Source organism: Ambystoma mexicanum, chromosome 4q, assembly GCF_040938575.1.
Source record: "Ambystoma mexicanum isolate Mex_15411 chromosome 4q, UKY_AmexF1_1, whole genome shotgun sequence".
Classification (NCBI taxonomy): Eukaryota; Metazoa; Chordata; class Amphibia; order Caudata; family Ambystomatidae; genus Ambystoma; species Ambystoma mexicanum.
Genome location: NC_090928.1, coordinates 1233882163 through 1233904237, shown reverse-complemented (window position 1 = coordinate 1233904237; position 22075 = coordinate 1233882163). Strand labels below are relative to the sequence as shown.

General features: G+C 43.5%; 1 protein-coding gene across 1 annotated transcript in view; it reads left to right on the top strand.

Annotated features, from left to right (window-relative positions):
* LOC138468305 (uncharacterized) overlaps nt 1-6241 on the top strand; it is a 441590-nt gene extending 435349 nt beyond the window's left edge. The window contains exon 9 of the mRNA XM_069608798.1: nt 998-6241. The gene's annotated coding sequence lies outside the window, so the exon portion shown is untranslated. The remainder of the gene's footprint in view (nt 1-997) is intronic.
* Nucleotides 6242-22075: the final 15834 nt, after the last annotated feature.

The window sequence follows — 22075 nt, the reverse complement described above, 5'->3', positions numbered from 1 at the left end:
TACTATGAAGTCCAGTGTGAATATTCTCTATCGTGAATGGGACAGGGTTCAGTGTGAGTGCAGGAGAGTGTGGTGTGAGTACTATGAAGTCCAGTGTGAATATTCTCTATCGTGAATGGGACAGGGTTCAGTGTGAGTGCAGGAGAGTGTGGTGTGAGTACTATGAAGTCCAGTGTGAATATTCTCTATCGTGAATGGGACAGGGTTCAGTGTGAGTGCAGGAGAGTGTGGTGTGAGTATTATGAAGTCCAGTGTGAATATTCTCTATCGTGAATGGGACAGGGTTTAGTGTGAGTGCAGGAGAGTGTGGTGTGAGTATTATGAAGTCCAGTGTGAATATTCTCTATCGTGAATGGGACAGGGTTTAGTGTGAGTGCAGGAGAGTGTGGTGTGAGTATTATGAAGTCCAGTGTGAATATTCTCTATCGTGAATGGGACAGGGTTTAGTGTGAGTGCAGGAGAGTGTGGTGTGAGTATTATGAAGTCTAGTGTGAATATTCTCTATCGTGAATGGGACAGGGTTCAGTGTGAGTGCAGGAGAGTGTGGTGTGAGTATTATGAAGTCTAGTGTGAATATTCTCTATCGTGAATGGGACAGGGTTCAGTGTGAGTGCAGGAGAGTGCATTGCGGGACATGTGAGCTGCAATGTGACCATGCCGTGCAAGCGCTGGGTTCTGTGGGAATATGGCGAGTCACAATTTGAGTGGCAACCAGTGTGCGTGCAACAGGGTCCAGAGTGAGTGTTATGGGGTTCCATGTGTGAGCCCTGTAGGATGCAGTCTACACTGGTGTGCTGCACACTGAGGGGACTGCTCCTCTGCTTATCCTGTCCAACAGCATTGAAGCCACCAGCAGCACACGCAGACAGTCCCTTCCCCTAATCCTCTGCCACCCAGTCTCAAAGGCGCTTCTAGCCCAGGTTGGTCTATTCCCTCCCAATCCCAGACTTGTCCAATCCAGTTCGTTCTCTTTTTCTCTCGCCCCATTTCTCTGTAGGTTGGACACAATCATGGACTCGGACCGGGTGCTGGTGATGCAGAACGGCAAAGTAGTAGAGATGGGATCACCTCAAGCCCTGAGTGACAATGAAAACTCTGCTTTCCACAGGGAATGAGAGGACAGCTGGGAACTGCGGTGTGGGAGCAACAGAGCTGAGGTCGAAGGAGAGTGCCAGAATAGTACAGAACAGAGAGGAACAGGTGAACTGCTTCAGACAGATGTGGATGGTCTTGTATTTCCAGTCATTTTACCCTTTACCACAGGATCTCAGCAAGATAAAGGCCCATCGCTGGTGAAGTAGGTCCCCCCCTGTCGGCAGTAGAGGGGCCTAAGTAGAAACGCTCTCAGTTCAGTTTCTCGAAAGGACGTGCTTCACATACCAACCTAATACACTATTTTCATTGGCTCATGTTGACACAATATTGCTATTCTCTGCGAAGAGTCCAGAGATTAATTGGGGATTGAACTTTAAGTGCTGCTTGAGAAGGTCTTAGTGGAGTAGGAGAAGAGTGCATTATCGGTTCTGTGGTGGAAGGATGTATTGGGGGTTGGCACTTTCTGCATTCAGTTGTTACATTTCTGGATGCTTATACATAATAAAGCACTTAGTTTCAGCAACCATACTCCATGTCAAATTGCTAACTATAACAAGTATTTTTAAAGGGGTTCGTGCCTTTTTAGGTATGGATTGAAGGGTGTCCAGTCAAAGTTTCGAAACAATACTTTCGAATGCCAAAAGTGTCGACACAAAAGTGCCCGAAAAAAAGTTTAGAATGTTGTTTTATATTCGTTTTTTTTCTAATTTAGTGTCGTAAAAGAAGTGATTTTTTTTTTTTTTAACAGTGTTTTGACAGGGAACTATGGCATTCGAAACTATTACTGTTGAAACTATGACTATAAACCGGATGAAGTAAGAGCATTTGTATTTATATTTATTTGATGAACAGGGATATCCGTTTCAAACAGGAATTACTTACAATAGCACATTTACAGATCTCGGAAGCATTCCCCCGAAAGTGTGCCTACACAATAGCACGAAGATGAGAACAAGGGTGAACCAGTTTGACGGTGTGAACTAAGTGGGACATGGACCACGGACTAAATCGAATTAAAACAGGTGACTTACAACGATAACCTTATCCTGGGGGATTGAGTTTTGCACACTAAAGAGGAGTACTCGTACTATATGAAATTGCATTGTTGTGCAGCACTAGAGGGAGTGTTTGCGGTCAGGTAGGAAGGATGAGCAATGGGTTGTGGGAGATCCCTCTTTGGCATTCTTGACCTTGCAGAAAGAAAAGAAACCAAGAGTCAAGTCGTGAAAAAACATGCAAATGTTTTCATTAAAGACGAATGATAAGACGTTCAAAACACATGTGTTATTTCATCAGAAAACAGTATGCAGTGCATGTGAAAAGAAGAAGAGAGTAAACGCTTGAATGGATGGATAAATAAATGCCACAACCTTGCACAAAAGATCTGATCATGGAAGGGAGAGTTAGTCGCACAACCAACCTGGAATTTTTTTTGGGGCGGGGGGCGGGATATAATGCAACTTAAAAGGAGTTGTCGAGATCACCCTAATGCCCCTTTATAATGTCCATAAAGACAATCTTGGCATATTCATCAAATACTCTCGTTTGATAGGCTACACTTCCCAATGGACCGCAATATAGGCCATTGATGCTTTCAAATGCCCGCATCCAGCCTTACCAGGCCACGGACTGTCATCTTATGCCACTTCACCTTTACATGCCCAGGATCAGCCTTGCATGCCTATGTACAACGCTTGTATGCCAGGAACATGTTCATGGACCCATGATCAGCCTCACAGGCTCCTGCCCAGCACCATGAGCCATTGTGGCATTACCCCCATCTGCTAATATTCCATTATCGTATGCGAGATCAGATTCGAAAGCCAGGTTTGGCCCCACCGATGCATCCTGACATGCCTGCATACTGCCAGCAATAGTTTAATTAGGCCATGTCCAACTTCGCATGCACTGCTACAACCTGAAATGCACATGTACATCCCATATATGCGTGCACAGACTCCTATGCCAGAATAGCTTCACGTGCACAGGTTCAGACTCTCACTCTCAGGAAATCATAATCCTAGGTGCTCCAGCCCAACTCAATAAACTCGATGCACATTACTCTACATTTATTATTGATGGCATCACCATCAAAGTGGCTAAAGAAACCAAAACGTTAGGTTTCTACCTGGAGTCCACACTGAACATGGGAAAACAAGTTAACGCCACCTCATCCGCCACAGCGCATACTTGTCAGTACAATGAAGAGGTCTGAAGCCCAATTGTCTAAGTCCTAGGAGCTTATTAGATTCCAGGTAGTACTGGATCTGTGAGTAGGCCGCATTATTTAGAATTTTGAGGAACATGACTATAGTAATAGGCCTGTAGTTGGTGGGGATGGTTGGGTCTAGGGAAGCTTTCTTTAGCAAGGGTAGGACCCAGGCATCCTTCAGGTTGTTTGGGACATTGCACATGTGAAATGAAGCGTTTATTAGTTTAGTAATGAATGGGGCAAGGCCTCTAGCAGCTTCTTTAATTATTTGAGGGGGCAGATGTTGCCTTGGCATCTGGATGGCTTAAGAGATCTAATGACTTTTTCCATCTCTAGGGTGGTAACTTGTGAGAATTTGCCTTTCAGTTGAGGTTTTGCCAGTTCTGAGGTTGTCAGGTTCGGCAATATTGTGCCTTTTGGCTGCCATCTTTTTTTCGAGAGTGTCTATTTTGTTAGACAGCACATCTTGAATGTCTGTACACCAGGTTTTATCCTTGGTACAAGGGTCTTCAGGTGTTATGGGGGATTCCATTTCCCTTAGGATCGTTAAAAGTTCCTTGGTGCTGGAGCTGACTTTGCTAATTGGGTCGTTGTAAGTTTCTCTTTTAGTTCTGAGGATTTCAGCCTTGTATGTGCTTGCTGATTCAGTTACGTTGAGTTTATTTTCTTTGGACAGGAGATTTCTCCATAAGATTTTGCGTGCATGATTTTTAGCTGGTGTGAGAAACAGGTTTTAAGATGAGTTTTAGGTTTACTTTTGCATAGTTTGAGAGGCACAATGGTTTCTAGCGCATAGGTCATGGATGTGTTGTACAATTGAACTAGTTTGGTTGGGACTGCTGATTCAGAAGCAGTGTTCAAGGTAGGTAGTAGGAGAGGCAGGAGATTGTCAGTGGTTATATTTCGTTTGCTCCTTGTGGGTGGAACAGCGCTATCAGATTCGTTTTGGTTTCTACACGTTTGGTTTGGTTTGGGTGGTGAAGGAGATGAGAAAGGGATCTGTCCAAGTTAGTGGTAGGATAGATGAAATGGCTGTCTCTGAATTCAGGTCCGCTACCCAGTCAAGAGTTCTAACTTTCTCATGGGTTGGTTGATTGACTCTTTGGGTTAGGCCCAGTTCGGTTAAGATGTTGGAAAGTGCCAGGGCTTGTGTAACTTGGGGGTCTAGAAAGCCAAGATTGAACTCCCCTAACAGCAGGATTTGGGACGAGGGCTTGGTGTTGTCTGACAGTAATGTCATGTCTTCTTCGAAGGTGCCAATAGGTCCCGGTGGTCTGTATATATGATGGATGGTGAGGGTGCTAGTTTTGGAAGTGGTAAGTAATTCACAGGACTTGAGAGTAGGCGTAGGGGTTGCTATGAGCCCTAGGCTAGATTTGGTGATAATGGCAATGCCACCTCCCTTCGATGAGACTCTGTCAGCTCTCACAATGGTGAAGTTGGCAGGTACCACCTGCGCGAGGGAGGATCCTGCTGCTTCATGTAACCAGGTCTCGGATACAGCTAGGAAGTCTAGGTTACCTGTGGTGATTAGATCTGCTATGTCTGTGGCGTGTGCCACCAGCAATCTGGCATTGATTAGGGCACCTTTTAGCTGGGTGCAAGTCGTGGTGGGGCAGGGTTACTTTTTTCAAGGGGAGCTCTGTTCTTCTTGGTTGTCTTTGAGGTTGTATCATTTATCAGGTTAGGACAGCAGGGTTTGTCTTGCAGGTTCGACTGTAAGGCAGGGTGGTTGTTAAGTCTTGAACGCAGCTGGCATTTCTGACCGTAGTAGAACATGGTTGGGTGTAGGTCTGCTGGCATATAGATTGATCCATTGTGCTGGCGAGAGGGGTGCTACTATATTAGAGTTGGTGTTGGTGTTTACCTTGGAGGCCTTAGGGGTTTTGCAGAGTTCATGTAGGAATGTTGTAGGTCTGATGTGGAGGTGGCAGGGGTTGTTGTTAAGGGCAGGTAGGAATTTCGAGGAATTGATTCCTCGTGCATGAGGTAAGGTCATGTTGGCTGTGAGTGTGTGGAGCACAGAGGTCGAATGATGTGTCACTGTTGGACGAGGGTGAGCCTGAGCTAGGCTGAGCAGTGATGTCGCTAGTAGGAGACAGGCCACATGCATGATGTGGGGTTCAACAGTACTGGTGCGCTGTTGCAGTATATCAATGGCTCAAAGCGAGGTTCACTAATAAATACGATAATATAGTGTGCGGATGCAGGCTCCCCAAAAATAATACAGGTAGTACACTAGCGTTGTGACACAGTGCAAGCAATTCGAATGAGTAAGGTATTACAGAGGGCAAATGCGGGACTCACTTACCCCAGGCCTTGCAATTAGAAATGGTACTAAATTCAGTTTTATGTTAGATTCAGTAATAGGGCTGAGTGCAGTCCTAGGTTATGTTCGGCAGTTGGGTTAATTGTAAGCAGCAGTTGGGCTAAGTATAATTCTAGACTACGTGCACCAGATTGTGGTGGATGCAGTCAAAAGTTCAAATCAGCAATTGGGCCAAGCACAGACCTAGTCCAGGTTCAACAATAAGGTAAAAGGCTAAATGCAGTACTAGACAAGGTGTAATAGCAGAACTGTAAGAGCAAAGTGAGATAGTGTTCTCGCATGAATTAATCTTCCCTAGTGGGTCTTTTCTAAGTCTCACTACAAAAAGAGTTGAACAAGAATTCAAGAGTTTAACTACGTCCTGGTGAAATCACGGGATGTGTGCAACTCTCAAGAAGTTAAATCAAGATGTAATACTAAGTGAAATTGGGTTTTCAAAGCTAACAGCTACTAATGTTTTGTTAACTGGATGACCTCTTGTTTTTTCAAAGTATTATATTTGCTTCCGGTCTTCTCTTGATAGGATATGTATTTTAGTTATTGTTTCTTTCTTTTTTTGCATTATTTGAAAAATGTTCAAAGCTGAGTTTGTTTTAAATATCAACAACACATGTTCTGTATAAATTGCATTGACTTCTGTGAAAGCAATTGATATATACTTTGTAATAAATTATGAAAAGTATTCCTGAGTCTATTATTAGATTTCAGGATCAGTGAAGGTCATATAAAACGGATCTAAATGGCTCAGATAAACGTATATATTTTGGTATAATTTTCCTTTAATGCACATGTGATGTTATTTTGAAAATATAAAAACCATCAGGACATCATCTGGGTAACATTGATTAGGACATCCAGAGATTAGTGATCCTCTATCTTGCATGAATAGCTTTTGTGCCCTTTTTTGTTCAGACGAAGGGTGGGACTGGAGATAATTCATTTACCACAGTACCCTTAGACCACTTCCTGTGGGGACACAGTCTATTGTTGTTTAAGGTGTAATAGTTTGGCTAAATGCAATCCTAGGCTTTAAGCAACAGATCATGCTGGATGCAGTCATAAATTCAAATCAGCAGTTGGGCCAAGCATAGACCTCGTCCAGGTTCAACAATAAGGTAAAAGGCTGAATACAGTACTAAACAAGGTGTAACAGTTAGGCTAAATGCAATCCTAGGCTCTGTGCAATAAATGATCCTGGATGCAGTCATAAGTTGAATTCAGCAGTTGTGCTATATGCAGTCCTAGGCTAGTTTCATCAGTGGGGCTAATGCAATAGTGGACTAGGTGATAGGGTTAAGGCCACAATACTTTTTAGGTACAGTAAGCAAAAATGCAGCATAGGGCTAAACTAAGCATGGCACAGATTAGGCAAGAATACTTTTTCGTTCAGTAAACAGTGATGTAGCATAGGACTAGACTAGGCATGGCATGGGTTTAGGTAAAAAATACTTTTTTAAAATGTATTTTTTACAGAAGACAATGCAGTGCAGGGCTGCGCTGGTATGCATTAGGTATAAGGAAGCTAGCTTGTAACACAGCAAATCAATAGAGTAGCGTAGGGCTAGTATGGCATGGCAGGGATTGGGCAGACTAACTTTGAACAGCCGGCAGGGCGTGACGACTATGATATGGGCTCTGTGAGGTGATTTAGTGCTTGCGGTCCGACAATATCAGCAGAGTCTATGGCATTATGGCTGATTGGATGTGTTCATTGCAGTTAGTGGCGGAGTTGGCTAGAGAGTAAGAGGGCGCTCGGAAGGCGTTCCAGGGTCCACAGGTTGAGTGTAGAGTTGGAACGGGTGTCGGGTGGGCAGAGAATGCGGGTCACGCTGTATGCTCGGTAGGGAACGGGTATGATTACTCACCGCCCTTAGCTCACTCCAGGTTCAAACTTGGCAGGTTTGAAGAAGGTTGCTTGGAATACGAAAATCCCTCTTTAGTTATGCTTCAAAGTGCACAGGCGCTGTGGGTGCGGGTCCGATTTAAATAAGGAGCTGGATCTCTCATCACAAATGCAGGACAAAGAAAGCACCAATGCCGCTGGGTTCAGGACACTTGAAGAAAGACCAGAAAGTAGCCCGCAGCGACTGCCACTGTAGCACAGTGACGCAAGGGCTCCCAAGTCTTGCGAACTGACGCACACTTCTCTCTCATGGCCCAAAGCAGTAGGGATGACAAGATTTGGCAAGAAGGTGCTTTACAGTGCGAACTAGGGTTCTCCCAAAGCTCTAGCCGAAACTCGATGTAGTAACGTTGTGGCACGGGTGCCAAGGTGCAAGCTGGTCAGGCCACTGGTAGGCCCAGGGAAACTTCAGAGAAGGCTTTTTTGCAAGGCACCAAGGAGAAGGTGAGGGGTATTGGTCCCACCACTCAAAAGGGTTGAAGCACATTTTCATGTCTTTGGAGATTGAGCGCAAAGCAGGGCTCTACTGGGACAACAGTGGGCTCAGGGTGTCAAACCTTCTCTGCGCGGTTCCAGATGTCTGTCAAGACGTGAGGTCCGCGAAGACAGGTATACCTCCGTCTCCAAGCACCAGTCAGAGAGGCTTTAAAACACTTGCTGACCGGTTATTGAGGCCACAGGTGGCAGGAACAAGAACACCGGTCTCCAGGGGGCTGCAAGGGAGAACAAGCCGGTTAGGAAAGATCCCCAAAGACCAACCCCACCCCTTCCCCCCAGGGATGAAAACAGGACAAGTGGAGTGACACCTACCGGTTGGGAGACTTGGAGGAGCGTAGGAAGTATTCCGGTAAGGTGATGGGGGAAGATATGGGTTTTCCTGCTTCCTACCCCACAGAGGAAGGTAATATGGCTTGTTCCCTCCAGCAAGGCAGAGTGGTTTATTGGATCTTAAGCCACCGGTTACTGGGTAGCCACCGTGAAGAAAGAGCAAGAGGAAAAGCACCAACCAGTTGGCAGTTCTTGACGTGACAAAACAAGAATCAATCCAAAGACATAGTCCATTCAGAGTCCGAGGTCCATATCCGGATTTGGCAGAATGCAGATGTCAAAGCCAAGGGAAAAGGCAGAGGCAGTCTGTAGAGCAAAGGTTGTGGTCACAGCTGTTCAGGTTGAACAATCCAAAGAACGCCAAAGACAAAAGGAGAATCAGGAAGCAATCCGTGAAGCAAATGTTGGTCAATATCCAAAAGCAAACAAATAGTACCAGAAACGCTACCGCCGGTATAAACACAGCTGAGAAGCACCGTGCTGCCCTCTCTGCGTCCTTTTATGCAGTCATGCAGTCCTGGGAGTTGCTTCTTTAGAGAGAAAGTATGTGTACGTGGTAAAAGCTCACATCTCATATAGTAGTTAGTCTCTCAGGTGGGTCCTCTCACCCCGCTCCAAGTTGGTGGCTTGTGCACACTCGGCGCCCCATTTCCTGACCACACCCCCCTCCCCTTTCCATTCCACCCCCCCCCCCTTTTCCTTCCTCCTTTGAAGTGGTATTGTTGCACACTAAGCTACATCAGTCAGTTGCTCGGCCTAGTTAATAGGCACTCTTCCCCCTGCTGATTTGTTGGCATTCCCTAATCTACTCCCCCTCGACATCCTTACAATTCACACACCTTGGTGTTTTGGTAAGGGGTGGCACTTGGGAATACAGACACCCTGCCATCTTGCATCATCTTTTTGTCGCCCCTGCAGGAGATGGAGCAGCCCTCCCACCCTGTGCCCCACCTTGGGCAAAGCTGGAAGATAGACTGATAGCTATATTGATGAATCGGTCCTGAAGATGGTTGTAACCACTATATTCCATCGAAACCAGTCGCCCTTTCTGGCCATGGGTGACACCCATGACCACCTGTAGATATCCCCAATAACAAGGGGCGGTATCCTAAGAAGAAATACATTAATTATCTTCTAAACTCACAGTCGTGAGCCTTTTACAGTACTTTGTATAAAGTAGGCATCACTACACTACATTTGATGCCCGCTTTTTTTTAGATGTTCTCGATACGCACCACTCCACCTGAGATTTGATTAAATAGCATATGGGTGAATAAAACATGGACCTAAAATCCTGCTGCCATTTATACACTCATGTAAGCTCTTTTGAGCTCTGATTGACAGGGATTTAATACCCAGCTCTGTCACATTAGGAAACATAGGAGTTGTGCTTGTCCTTTGATTTTGGTTGCTTGTCTCTTAGGCACAGTTATATATCCTCTCAAAATAAACACCAATGCAGGTTGGGGCACCCATACATTTGTTTAGTGGAGGGATAGCTTTTCTCCCACACTATCTATATTAGATAGGCACTGCACCACACGCTGCCTAGGAATACGCCTAAGCTAAAAGCGTCATGGCTACCTCCATACTCGTAATGAGGCCCAATCTTTCCCAGTACTGACTGTTTGAAGGACTTGTCAGTTTCCCCAGAACGATGAGCGAAAGACCAGTGGAGTGGAGCTGAAGGCTGTGCTCCACTTGCAAAAAGTCAGGACAGGAGGCTGAAACAAAAGCAAAATGTTGGGGGGGTCAACAAATATAGAGGTAAAACAGCATTAAGTGAAATTTTACCTAACATGAATATTCATATTAGATCATCACGCATTTAAAAAGACACAGTATTAAAATTGCAACTGCAACACAAACACAGTCCACACAATGGGGTGCTTTGCTCCATGGTTAGCTGGTGCACATGAATTCTAAGTAGTTGCGACATTCTAGACAGAAAGAAAAATGAATTACCTAGTGAGAAGGTCAGTGTATGAACAGGACCAGGTTTACAGTCCCGCAAGGGAACAGATATTATCTCGCCCTTTGTATTACAATCTTTAGAGGGGGTTCGTTATTTGTTTGGTGGTAAACATGAGGTCAGGGTTACGTGTTTTTCCGGGTCATCAGATGCTGCATGTGGCCGCGTAAATTAGAAGATCTTTTATAAGCATCAGGCGTCTGGAGAATTGAGATCGCAATCAGTAGTTCAAATAAAATCCTGTTTATGCAGACCTTCATCTTATTTGCTAAAATACATAAGCGGACCATGTTCAATCACACTCAAAGTTAAAGGCATTAGGCCAGTTATTGCGAGCAATGAATTATGTTTTCAATACCAATGTTCAACTATGTACTGATGTCATGACCTACTACGGACGAATCCCAAGAAGAGGCATGTTTTGAATATGATCTGAAGATGATAATCAAGATAAGACTGGCCAAAGAAAATGGAAGAATTGAGAAAAGATGGGATTTCTTTGAAGAGGTTTTGTCCAATGGGTGGGGTGTAATAAAGTATCTGTTTTTTTTTTAAATTGTTGCAAAAAGTATATAAGATGCCAACTGGTGTTATGTTGTTGAGACCTGGGTTAGTTTGGTCCTGCAACACCATCTAACCGCCCCCCAGAGCTTTGTACAATAAACTTGCTCTATGTACAACTGTGTACTTGCTTCTTAAGTGGTGGGCCTGTTTTGGGTTAAGGTGATTAAAGGCCCATCCCCACATTTGGCGAGCCAGATTAGGAGCCACCAGGCATTCTGAGACTTTGGGGGTCTTCTGTCCACACCTCTCAGCTGCGGCACCTCACTACGGGGACCGGTTTTATTTATTTGTAACACGCCATAGCCTGCAGGCATCAGGGCACACACAAATCACTGACAGAAGCAGACAGACATAGAAGACGGGACAATAAGCACAATCAGAGACCCACGGAAAAGAGGACAGATTATCAGAATAGGAGGGTCTTTAGCTTTCGGGAAAAAATTGCCTGTTCTTTTCAAGCCTTAGGTTAGAAGGAAGGTCATTCCACACGTTGGCTGAGATTGTAGGGAAGGATTTACCTAGACCATTAGACCGTTTAAAGCAAGCTGCTTTGATAAGGTTTTTGTCCAGTGAACGGTGTGCTCTGTAAGGGACATGAGGCGCGTCATGGATTTCAGATAGGACGGGTCAATACCATAAAGGAAATTGTGAACCAACTGTAGAGAAGGAGCGAAGTACCCCCACCTCAACCATCTCGCCCACAGCATCTGTATGTTGGGTCCCAGAGTGAGAAACACGTGCAGTTCCAGTGAAAATACTGATACCTAGGAAAATCTGTGAGGCAAGGTTCCCATTGAGGAAACCATACCAGCATACGAGACAATATGATGGTCATCTGAATGAAATCCCTGAAGAAGCAGAGAAAATGAATGATGAAGATGAATGGTGACATCATAATAGAGTAAAGCTGACGAATAGAGAAGAGATGCAGAGACTAGAGAATGCAGACTATTCTATAAGGTATCAAGAAGGAAGCGACATAAATGACATCTTGGGATCAAGATGCAGAAACTTATTCTGCAGACATAAGATATCAAGGTATTTTACATGTGTATGCATGCAAAGAAACGCAAGCAGATGAAGTATTCTTAAAAGGCTAGCTTTATAGTAAATAGATTGCGGCATGCACCAACAGATACATATATATATATATTGGAGTCACTAAAGGATGGATGTTCTCACTATATACAATGGCAGTGCTGAGCAAGAGAAGGAAAGCTATTTTTTCCATTTTCCAAGCATGGCGCAGTAAGAAAACAAGTGAATTACAGAAGAAAACTCAGAAAGGCAAAATTGGATGAGCCAAGAAGCCAAGGCCATATCAGACTGGGGTGATCTGACATTGGATACAAATCGTGTGAAAGAACGAAGCTTCTCTTTAGAAGACGGGCAAAAACAAGAAGACGTCAGAGGTCTATTAAAGAATAGTATTTTAATACACTGAAAATCTCGATTTTGTGTTCTTTAGTCACGTGGGGAGACAAAGTTGACGAGCATGATGGTCACACCTAAGCACGAGGGCAGAGTGTGCCTTCACTCTCCTGAATTCCCCGGAGAAAAGAACATGTTCAAGGCCGAGTTCAAAAGACCTAATTGACAGTGGAGTACTGATGGATGGATATGTTAATTGGTGGGAAGCTATGGTTAAGACTAGCTCATCTGCACCTGGATGTTCAGCCTGCATGCTACCAACGTAGGTTGAGAAGGCCTGATGAAGGTTAGAATGTAACCAATAATAGAGGACTGCTTGATCAAGGGTCCTATAGTTGTGTAGCCAATTAGACGTCATGTATTTAGTGACATTTATAGTGACTTATTTTGGGGAAGGGCTTAGTTGCCCCACCTGATGTTAAGAGACCTATCACATAATTCCACTGCCCTAAACAAGTATGGATCATATACTTCGATGATCCTTGTAGAACCTATCAAACTCACCATTATGTTTTTGTAGTTTGCCACATAGGATGACGTTAGTGATACGAAGGTTAAACGCCACCTATGACGATTTTTCACTAGAAGAATGTAATTTTTTATTAATTGCTTTGAAAAGTCTCGAGAGAGATCATGAGGGATGTCTGTTGATGTCCGTTGCACTCCCTGTTTTAGATATTTGTGATTAAAACAGTATCTTTTTCCAACTACCTGAGTTGTTTCTATTATTGATGTTGAGTGTAAACTGCATCCACCATCAATCTCTAAAATATTGCTAACCCATCTTAAAGGGCTGAGGAGGAACCTCCGTTCACGTGGTAGCAGAGAATGATGGTTAGATAGATATACCCATCGAGATAAGTAAGCTTTTGAGGTTCCGGAAATATCACACGACCTCTGCCTTTCTGCTGAAAGGACGTGAAGCTCCCTGTATATAGCGGTTTAAGAATAAAGTGAGACTTTTACAAGCTAGGGTACGACGGGTTCCCGGTTTCTACGATAACCCTCCCGGTGTCTACAGGAAGCTGAACGAATGGAAGGTTGGAAGAGGCTGCTGAGGAGGCGTGTGATCCAGAGAGTCGGAAGTTGAAAAAAAGCAAATGGTGAGTAAAATTTGAGCAAGGTGGCAACAGAATGAATGGACAGTGAATAAAGAGAATGATAAGGGGAAAATATGTAATGGAGGGAGGTAGGGATAATGTAACTTGAGAAACAATGAGCGTTAACTATGAGTAAGAATTAGCTTGAGGGGAGGCCAAGCAATTTAATGAATAACATGCGGAGGAGCCGTGATAGAAATATATGCAGTGCCTGCGCTTTAAAGAGCGTAACGGAAGGAACAGAACCTAAAATCCCAGAGAGGAAGCCTTAGGAGACGAGTTTGATTAAAGACGAAATTAACGAGGTCTGTTCTCACTCCGTATGGAGTATTTTATAGGGGTGAAAGTAAGTCTTAAAAAGAGAAGACAAAAGGCATGTGGTCGGCCGAGTATGGGCCTCATTACGAGATGGGTGGTAGCCATGGTGCTGTTAGCACCATGGCTGCCTACCATACCGTGCCCGTGTCCGGTCTCGTTCAATGGGGACTTATCGGTGTAGTCCGACCCTGGCGGGACTGGTAACTCCCTATTGAACATGCCATTCCCCATTCCCATTTGAGCCCCCATAGGGCGGAATGGGGAGGGCGCTAATAACGGGCTTGCGAATGGCAAGCCCGTTATTAGCGCCCTGGTCCCTTAGCGGGACCCGTAAGGGACGTGTGGTGCCCTGTATCCCTTACCACCCGACTCGTAATGACCCCCTATGTCTGTATGTCTGTTTGTTTTATGTGATTGTGTAATGATGACGAAATAGTAAATAAAATTGATAAATAATTAAGAGGAGAAACGCGAGAGTTCGAGGAATTAAGCGTGTATTTTAAAAATGAACTTGTATTTACGATGTTTTTTAGCAAGATTAAAGTAAAAATTGTGGCAAATCGAGGGTTTAGAGCCTGTGACGATGGTGCACACTCATATTATGTTTTTCATTGAATAAGTAATGTTGAATTTTGCAAAGAGTAAACAGTGAGTATAGACTGTCAAAGAGTGACGTGTCAAAAATTGAGGATATTACTCCGCTTATACATTGGCTGCAAGCACATACACCGAAGCTTAGAGAAGATAATAAGGAAGAAGGTGAAAGAATCGAAGACGAAAAATGCGTATCACGATTACAAGAGGGATCGCCATTAAAGGCAGTTCCGCTGTGCATGACCACATATTTGCATGATTCATATGCAAGAGAAAAGTTAGCTAAGCGACTACTGAGCTAGCGCTTTTTAAAATATAGTTTAGGAGGAGAAAGATGAGTCATTTCCTAGCGATCAAACAGTTAATGTATGCACAGAGGGGGGTGAGGAGCCTTTAGCTCCACCCACCACACCAAGGCAGACAGCGATGGTAACACAGGTGAAGGGCTGTACCCATTATGGGAGCTCAAGGCAGTAATAGGATATAGCAACCCAGCATATGAGTTGCCTGCGCAAAGCAGTGACAAAGGGTCCTGAGAAATATACTAAGAGATATGTAATCTGTAAGGTCCCAAGGGACAAGGAGAGACGCACAAGGAAAGAAGCAATAACTGATGGGTTAGCGCACAAATAGAACGAATGAGTGGGTGGTTAGAGTTTGCACAGACTCAATGGTAAAAGCATTGAGGACACGAGAGTACACAGAACTGATTATATGGAAAAGGAAGTAATGAAAACTTAAAATCCAGCAGTGAAAAGAGAAGGTTTAGAAGCTCTTCTCGACACATGAGTCGATAATAGATCCATCCAGAACCAATTTGGAGGATGAGGCAGACTCGAAAAGCATTGAACGAGATTGATAGAAGTCTATCATGATACGAGAGCTAAGGAAGTCCCGCAGGGGAAGGGGAAAAATGATCGATTCAACAGTATGCGGTTATAGGGCATGAGAAAAGCCTTGCACAGTTTAGGACTCAAGGAGCTGTCTTGTAAATAGACTGACCTCGAATAGAAATGATGAAACAAAGGGGTATACATGATGAGAATAGAATATGGCAAAAAGAAGAGAGGAAACACATTAATGATGAAATGGGTAACACGTGTAGCCAGTAGAAAGCTTTCAAGGAGTAGGAAAGTAAAGCGGTCGGATTTAGACATCCCTATAATCTCGGGTGTCAAACTAGGAGACGCAGCTAAATCGACCTTATAATAAGCAGTCTTATGGTCAGAGGGGGGACTTGCCATTACATATGAGCAGGTTAAGGCCATTGACAGGCAATAGGCAATGCAGGATCATTTTTCCCTGCCACAAGCAAAATGTGCTAGGAGACAAAGGTGAGCGTTTGGGATTTTTTACAGTCTTTCTTAAAGAAAGAAGAGTTTCAAGGTAGGAACTTCCAGAATGATTAGGAAAACTTACAAGAATACTCGAGATATGAAGATAAAGGAAATGGAAAAAACTTCTGCCTATAGGGTGGACATGCAGTATGACGGAACACTTCTTTGGTATATGAAGAAGTTCAGGATTCATATAGAAATAATCAGCGTTTAAGAAAGAGGTTTGGAAAAATATGCCTGCATAGTAACAGTAGAACATAGATGAGTTTGCCCAGAATCAGAAGGTGCACCAGACAAGCGCAGAGAGTACAGTAAAATTTTAGATGCAATAGTCATTTCTCAAGATATGAAAGAGCATAAACAATGGGTTTAACATGCCCATGTATAAGGAAAAGATATGTTTGGGTAATTGTTGTATTACAGATGGACATAGGTTTATACCTTGGGGTAAGACTAAATGACAGAATCAAGTATGACGATTTTATTTTTATTGAATAAAGACACAGAATGTATTGAAAATGAATTGTTTGAATAAGAATGAATGTATTATGGCATGTTTAATAGGGATGGCCATATGAGGAGCATTGGTAGAATTAAAAATGTTTATTATAAAGAGTATATATTGTTTTTATATATTTTAAAGAAAAGTTTCGATCCAGTAGTATGGGGTCATGCGTAGCAAAAACAGGCTTTGACGACTGTTGCCTTCGCCATTAAGAGGGATGGTAGTATAGTAATGAGATGTTTTATGATGTTAAAGTAGTAAATATGAATTATTCACCATGAAGAAAGAGCCTAAATGAATGCTGGCAACTTAGGAAGCCTCAGTTTATGGGGTGATCCCATTAAGTCTAAGCAATTATAAGCATCGGGTGTAGAGTGATGAACCATGCCATGTTTGTATTGAAACCACTGGCAGGGGGTGAGCACGCACATGATTGCTCAAACTATGACGTGGTTTATGACGATCTCCCAAGGGTGAAGGGAAATGTATTGATATCCAAAGAACTTCCTTTTGAAGAGTTTTTAGAATCGTTCAATGAGGAAGGATATAGTGGATCCACGGTGCTACATCACATGGCTGATTGAGAGTTTTTGAAGGTGTATCAAGTGTGTGACTATTGTCTCACTTTTTCGGCACAGGCTGCAGAAATTGTGGTGCGGATTGTCATGCTCGAGAATTATGCAGACCATGAAGTAACAGTGTACAAAGACTCCGCCTCTGTGACATCAATGTGTTACACTCACCTGGTATCCACAGGGACGCCACTCAGCCCGGTTTGGTTGCTGGTAGCTTCTTCCCAATTTTATCAGATGTTGTCTAGGGAGGATAGGATGTTCTGCCTGAAAATACAGGAGGGCTGTGTTCAAGACTGGCCGACTGAGGTAAGTATCCTCCCACCACCCTGCGTGACTTCAGCCCCTTTGGGCCTTCTCCGCATCTTTTTGTGGAATTAGGCATGCTCTCCGTCCTGCCTTCTTGGCAGGGGCGCGTTGTCATCTGTAGGTGTGTGCGGTCAAGTTACTTCACGTGCCCGCTTAGGTGTCTTTCAGGTAGGTCTTATTGCAGCAGTTCTGTATGGCGTTGTTATTCTTGCATACCTTTCTTTGTTTAATAATGTCTTTTTCTCCCCTAGGTGTGCAGAGCTTCAGCGTGGCGAACTGGCTGAGTTGGGCCTCGCCGGTAAATGATGGCGCATGATGTGCGCTACGATGCGGTAAGTAAGCGCCATGCGCAACGTTGCCTTGTCTTGCCTTTGCTAATCTGTTTTCTTCCTTCCTTTCAGGTCGCGACGCTTCTCCAGCATGTGTGGAAATCCGAAGTGGTGCCGGCCGGGAGGCGACCAGCTAGGTAAGCTTCTTGTGCTGTTTGTGATTTAGCAATGCCAAATATGCCTTCTCTGATATTGTGCTCTCCTCTCTTCTTTCAGGTCTTTTGGTTTGGATGATATGCGGAATCCAGAGGAAGCTGTTCACTGGAGCTGAGAGCGGATAATCGGATGGAGATTGCAGGTAAGATGTTGCTAACAATGTCCCTTTTGTCTCCTCTGCAGGTTCGTTTCTCCGAGGCTTGTGGGGATCACAGGACACGGTGAGCGTCACGTTGCAGTCTGCAAAGTAACGCGAAGCGTGCTTTCTTTTTCGGGTGTGGTTTAAATAGCCTCAACAAAGTAGCCCAGGTAAAGTAGTCCCTAGGCCACCACACCCAAAACACTATACCGCATAACTTGGTTCCTGGGAACCAAGCTATGTGGGTGCCTCCATGTTGGCTGCAGGCCTCAAATGAAAAAGTAGTCCTCCTGTACACATGTTCTTCAAGGTGTATGAGCCTGGCGCCATAAGCGCCAGGACTGGCCCCAAGAGAGCCTTGGGAGTTGGTGCCAGGCCTTCAGGGCCTTAATGGAGACCCGAGCCCTGATTCCATCTGGCAAGTGGGCTTGCCAGTGGGGGTCTGGGGTGAGGGTTGTGACACAACGGTGCACGCAGGGATAGCACAATGGAAAAACAGAAGGGCCACCTCTAAGAGGGCGGCTCTCTGATGCGGCACGCAGTCTTATAGGACAGACATCTAGGAGCACTACAACTCCCCGTAGCCATTGCGGTTGAAAAATGCACAGCCTATATTAAATGGTTAGATTTTGGTTCACATGGAATTTAAAATAAATAAGAGAAGAAAAGAGATGTGTTGTATGTATAGAAGTAGGTATGTCAGTTGAAATGTTTAAAAATGGATGGAAGTGTGATGATGACAATTATGTTTAATTATTGTGATGAATATGTTTAGATTTTAATAAGTGAGGACTTAAGGAGAAGCTCCTCAAGATAAGAAAGACTTGTGGACACAGAGAGAGTGTTCTTTAAACCCTCTACAGCATTGCAGTTACAAGACAGTATTGGTAAACGAATGATGCCTATAGCCTCATTAAGGGTGGCGTTGGAATAGCTACACTATCCTGTGCACGTCACTAGGAAGAACCTTACCGCAAACCAGTGCGAAGAAGTGGAAGTAGAATACGTTATATTTTGTGTAGTAAAATGTTTTGTGAGTACAATTATTATTAGTGGGCACATGTTATGCACAATTAAGGAGTTTTACCGAGACTTAATGATCCCTTTAGAACTTGTATACAGACTCGGATATATAATCATAAGGATATATCTTTTCCTTTTTTAAGGTGAATTAAGTTACCATAGTGAAGAATTGTAGCAAAGAAGTGTTCCCTAGATGGAGAATATGGGAACTAATAAGGGTTTTAGTTCAACCTTATTTTGTGTCAAGAAGAAAGTCTTTGGACACATGAGATTGTTGTTTAAAGAAAAGGCACAAGTTTTATAGACAGATTATCAATGGGCTAATGAGGTCTAAAAGAAGACTCAATAGCTTGCTTAAGGGAAAGAATAAATAAATCAAACAGATCCTGAAGAAAGGATGATTGCATGGCCTAACACTGGCATTACATGCTTTAAGACAATTGATAGATTTAGAAAGACTATCTTGTTGCACACAAGAGTGACAAGGAGGCGAATGAGGATATTTCTCACACCTCCATATAAAATTAAAAGTGATGCCCAGCAAAGGTAGAATTGCTAGGAAAGAAGCTGTGTGTGTCTTTTTATGTATATTACTTCAAATATCTCTGTCATTTCAGTTCCACTCAAGCGGCAAGGTTGTGGTGCAGCGCAGAACACAGAAGTAGATGTTAAAACAACCCGAGATGCAGAGCTTTATGTTTCCACATTTGTTCCCGGAAATCAGATCATAGACTCACAAACTTTGTCAAAAAGGTGTCACGATCGTTCCAGAAGCCCCTTTAGAGTGAAAGAAATTATACCATCTGCAGTCACGGTGCAAGGCAGACGTGCTTAAGACATTCCTTGATAAATGAAAAGATCCAGGCTGGAGAATCTAAAGCACACCCACACCCCATCTGAAGAAAGCATCTGGGTAGAACCACAGCACGTGTAGACTAAGTCTATGACAAGGAAGAAGGACGCAGAAGCAGTGAGGTAAAGACAAAGAGTTCATTTGAACTGTGGCTTGTTTCGAGACACTCCTTTAAGTCACTAAAAAGGGGTTAAAGAAAAATATTGGGTCTGGAGCCACACGAGCTTGTTAACATTGGACTGAGGCACACTTAAGCCTTGAGTATCCTGATTCCTTTCTTACTGACTTTCTCTTTGGAGGTGTCTATGGTGGTGGCCGAAGACAACGTTTCACAGGTCATTCTTGCTTTTTTCGGGTTTGTACTGCGTGTATAACCTACGCTTGTGGGGAGAACTACTAGCATTCCTGTTTTCTTGCAAGATGCTAAGAATGGCCCAACTGTGAGAAGATTGCTTATAGTTATCACTGAACAAATTGTTTGACTTCCTGAATACAGTGGGGAAAATACAGATGCGCCTGTTACCGGATAATGCACACAGGCTGGTTAGTCTTGTTTTTTATTACTTGATTGAATGTCCACATCTTGTAGGGAGACAAACTGATGTCAGAACTTTCCTGAGAGACCCGAGACATAAAGCAGAGCTCAATCGAATATTGAGAGACATCATACATCAAGTGAATGAATACTCCGAAAGAACCTTGACGACTGATTGAGAATTGGTGAAGAAGAGAAATTAAAGATGGTCACCAATTGAGGAACTTTTGTTTAATGCTGAAAGAGAAATCTTTGTCATCTGGTCTAAGACAGATTCGAGACATCGATTGGGAACTGGTGTATGTCACTGAACTAATCTTAGACAACTGAAATAGGCTGAGGACATATTGAATGAGACTTTCTGAGGAAGAGATCCGGAGTCTACTTGCTGTAGTCTTCTATTCCTTGTTGGAGAGGCATCCACATTTAGTCTGGAGAAGGACGATTCTTTTCTACACATCAGGAACCCTGTTAAACGTCCTGATATCAGCCAGCTGCTTGAAGAACTTATTGAGAAAATTAAGATATTACCTTAATACTGTATGATGTTGCCCCATTAAAGTTTTTTCCTTCATTTAAACATAACATGGGTAGCACCAACAGCAACTTCATCATGGCAGATCATGAGAGCGTCCACGTTGTGCACAAAGTTCATGGTGCAAGTTTTCGTACATGTGTGTCATCTATGTTCGCATAATATTCATAGTGGTATTGCTTTCACTCACAATACGTACTGCAATTTATGTAGAAATGCATGAAGTAAAGATTCCTGTGTATCCTGCTGTGAACGAGAAGAGTACACATGTGGCAACTACTAGGCAGCCGAGACCCTATGTGATTGTTCCTACTTCCGAGATGCACACGAAAGAACCTGATCTTTGATAAATTACCCAAGGTTAGTTTCTAAAAAGAAGTCACACAGGGAGATTTTGCGAGACATTTTTATGCCTAAAAAGTATGCTGAGAGGATGAAACTTTTTTAACTTTCTCCTACTCAGGTAGCACATATAGAGGCACCCAGTTCACTGATGAATGGTTCTATGATTGGTCCAGTGAGAAGGAGACCTAAGAGACATATTAGAGAGAATGATCATGAGCTAAATGATTACCTGGACAGTACAGCACATTTGGGAAATAATCTATGGTACCAGCATATGAAAGAAGTGGGGGGAAAGTCTAAAATCTTCATAGCTATCGAAATAGACGTCCAGACAGTACATTGTCTATCACATGTAGAACTCTGCAGAACAAGAGGCCAGTTCATGGGTCGAGATGCCTATCTCAAAAGGGCTACAGAATGGACAGATCCAGATGAAGATGAGTATGTGCAAGACTCAAAGACCAGAGATAAAGCACAGACGAAGCACCTCGTGATCAGATATGGAAACTTTGGAGTGAAAGGAGCAGAAATCAGACGAGAAACAAACAGAAAACTTAAGGTTTCAGGGAAATCTGCAGAAGAAACTCATAGATGGAAGAACAGAGGCCAGATGCAGATTTGGGGATCAGTGTTATCTCCAGATGGATAGGAAGAAGGAGTAGGTATTTGCAGAGCATGGGTTATCATTGGGTTCTACAAAGAAACTGTTGACATAGTGCAGAATGGATGCAAGCCAAGACTTGCTGAATTACTGACTTGGGTTGAAGACAAAGGAGGACCCTTGCAGATAGTGCCGTTGGAAAGTTCAAAGCAGTGCTTCAGAAATAATGGCACAAGAAAAGTCGGAGAAAATCAGAATTGTGCGCGAATCTTTGATGTACCAGGAATGAAAATCAAAACAGCAGTAATTATGGATCACTATTGGGCTCGGGAATCCAGAGCATAGATGAAATTTGCCTAAGACTGGGGAGGAATATACACTTTGGTGAATGTTCATGTTCCTGCGTTAGTGATTCCTAAAAGTGACCTGAACATTGACAGTTTCCCGAAAGCAGATGCTCATCTGAGGAAGAAGATATCTGTGGCGCTGG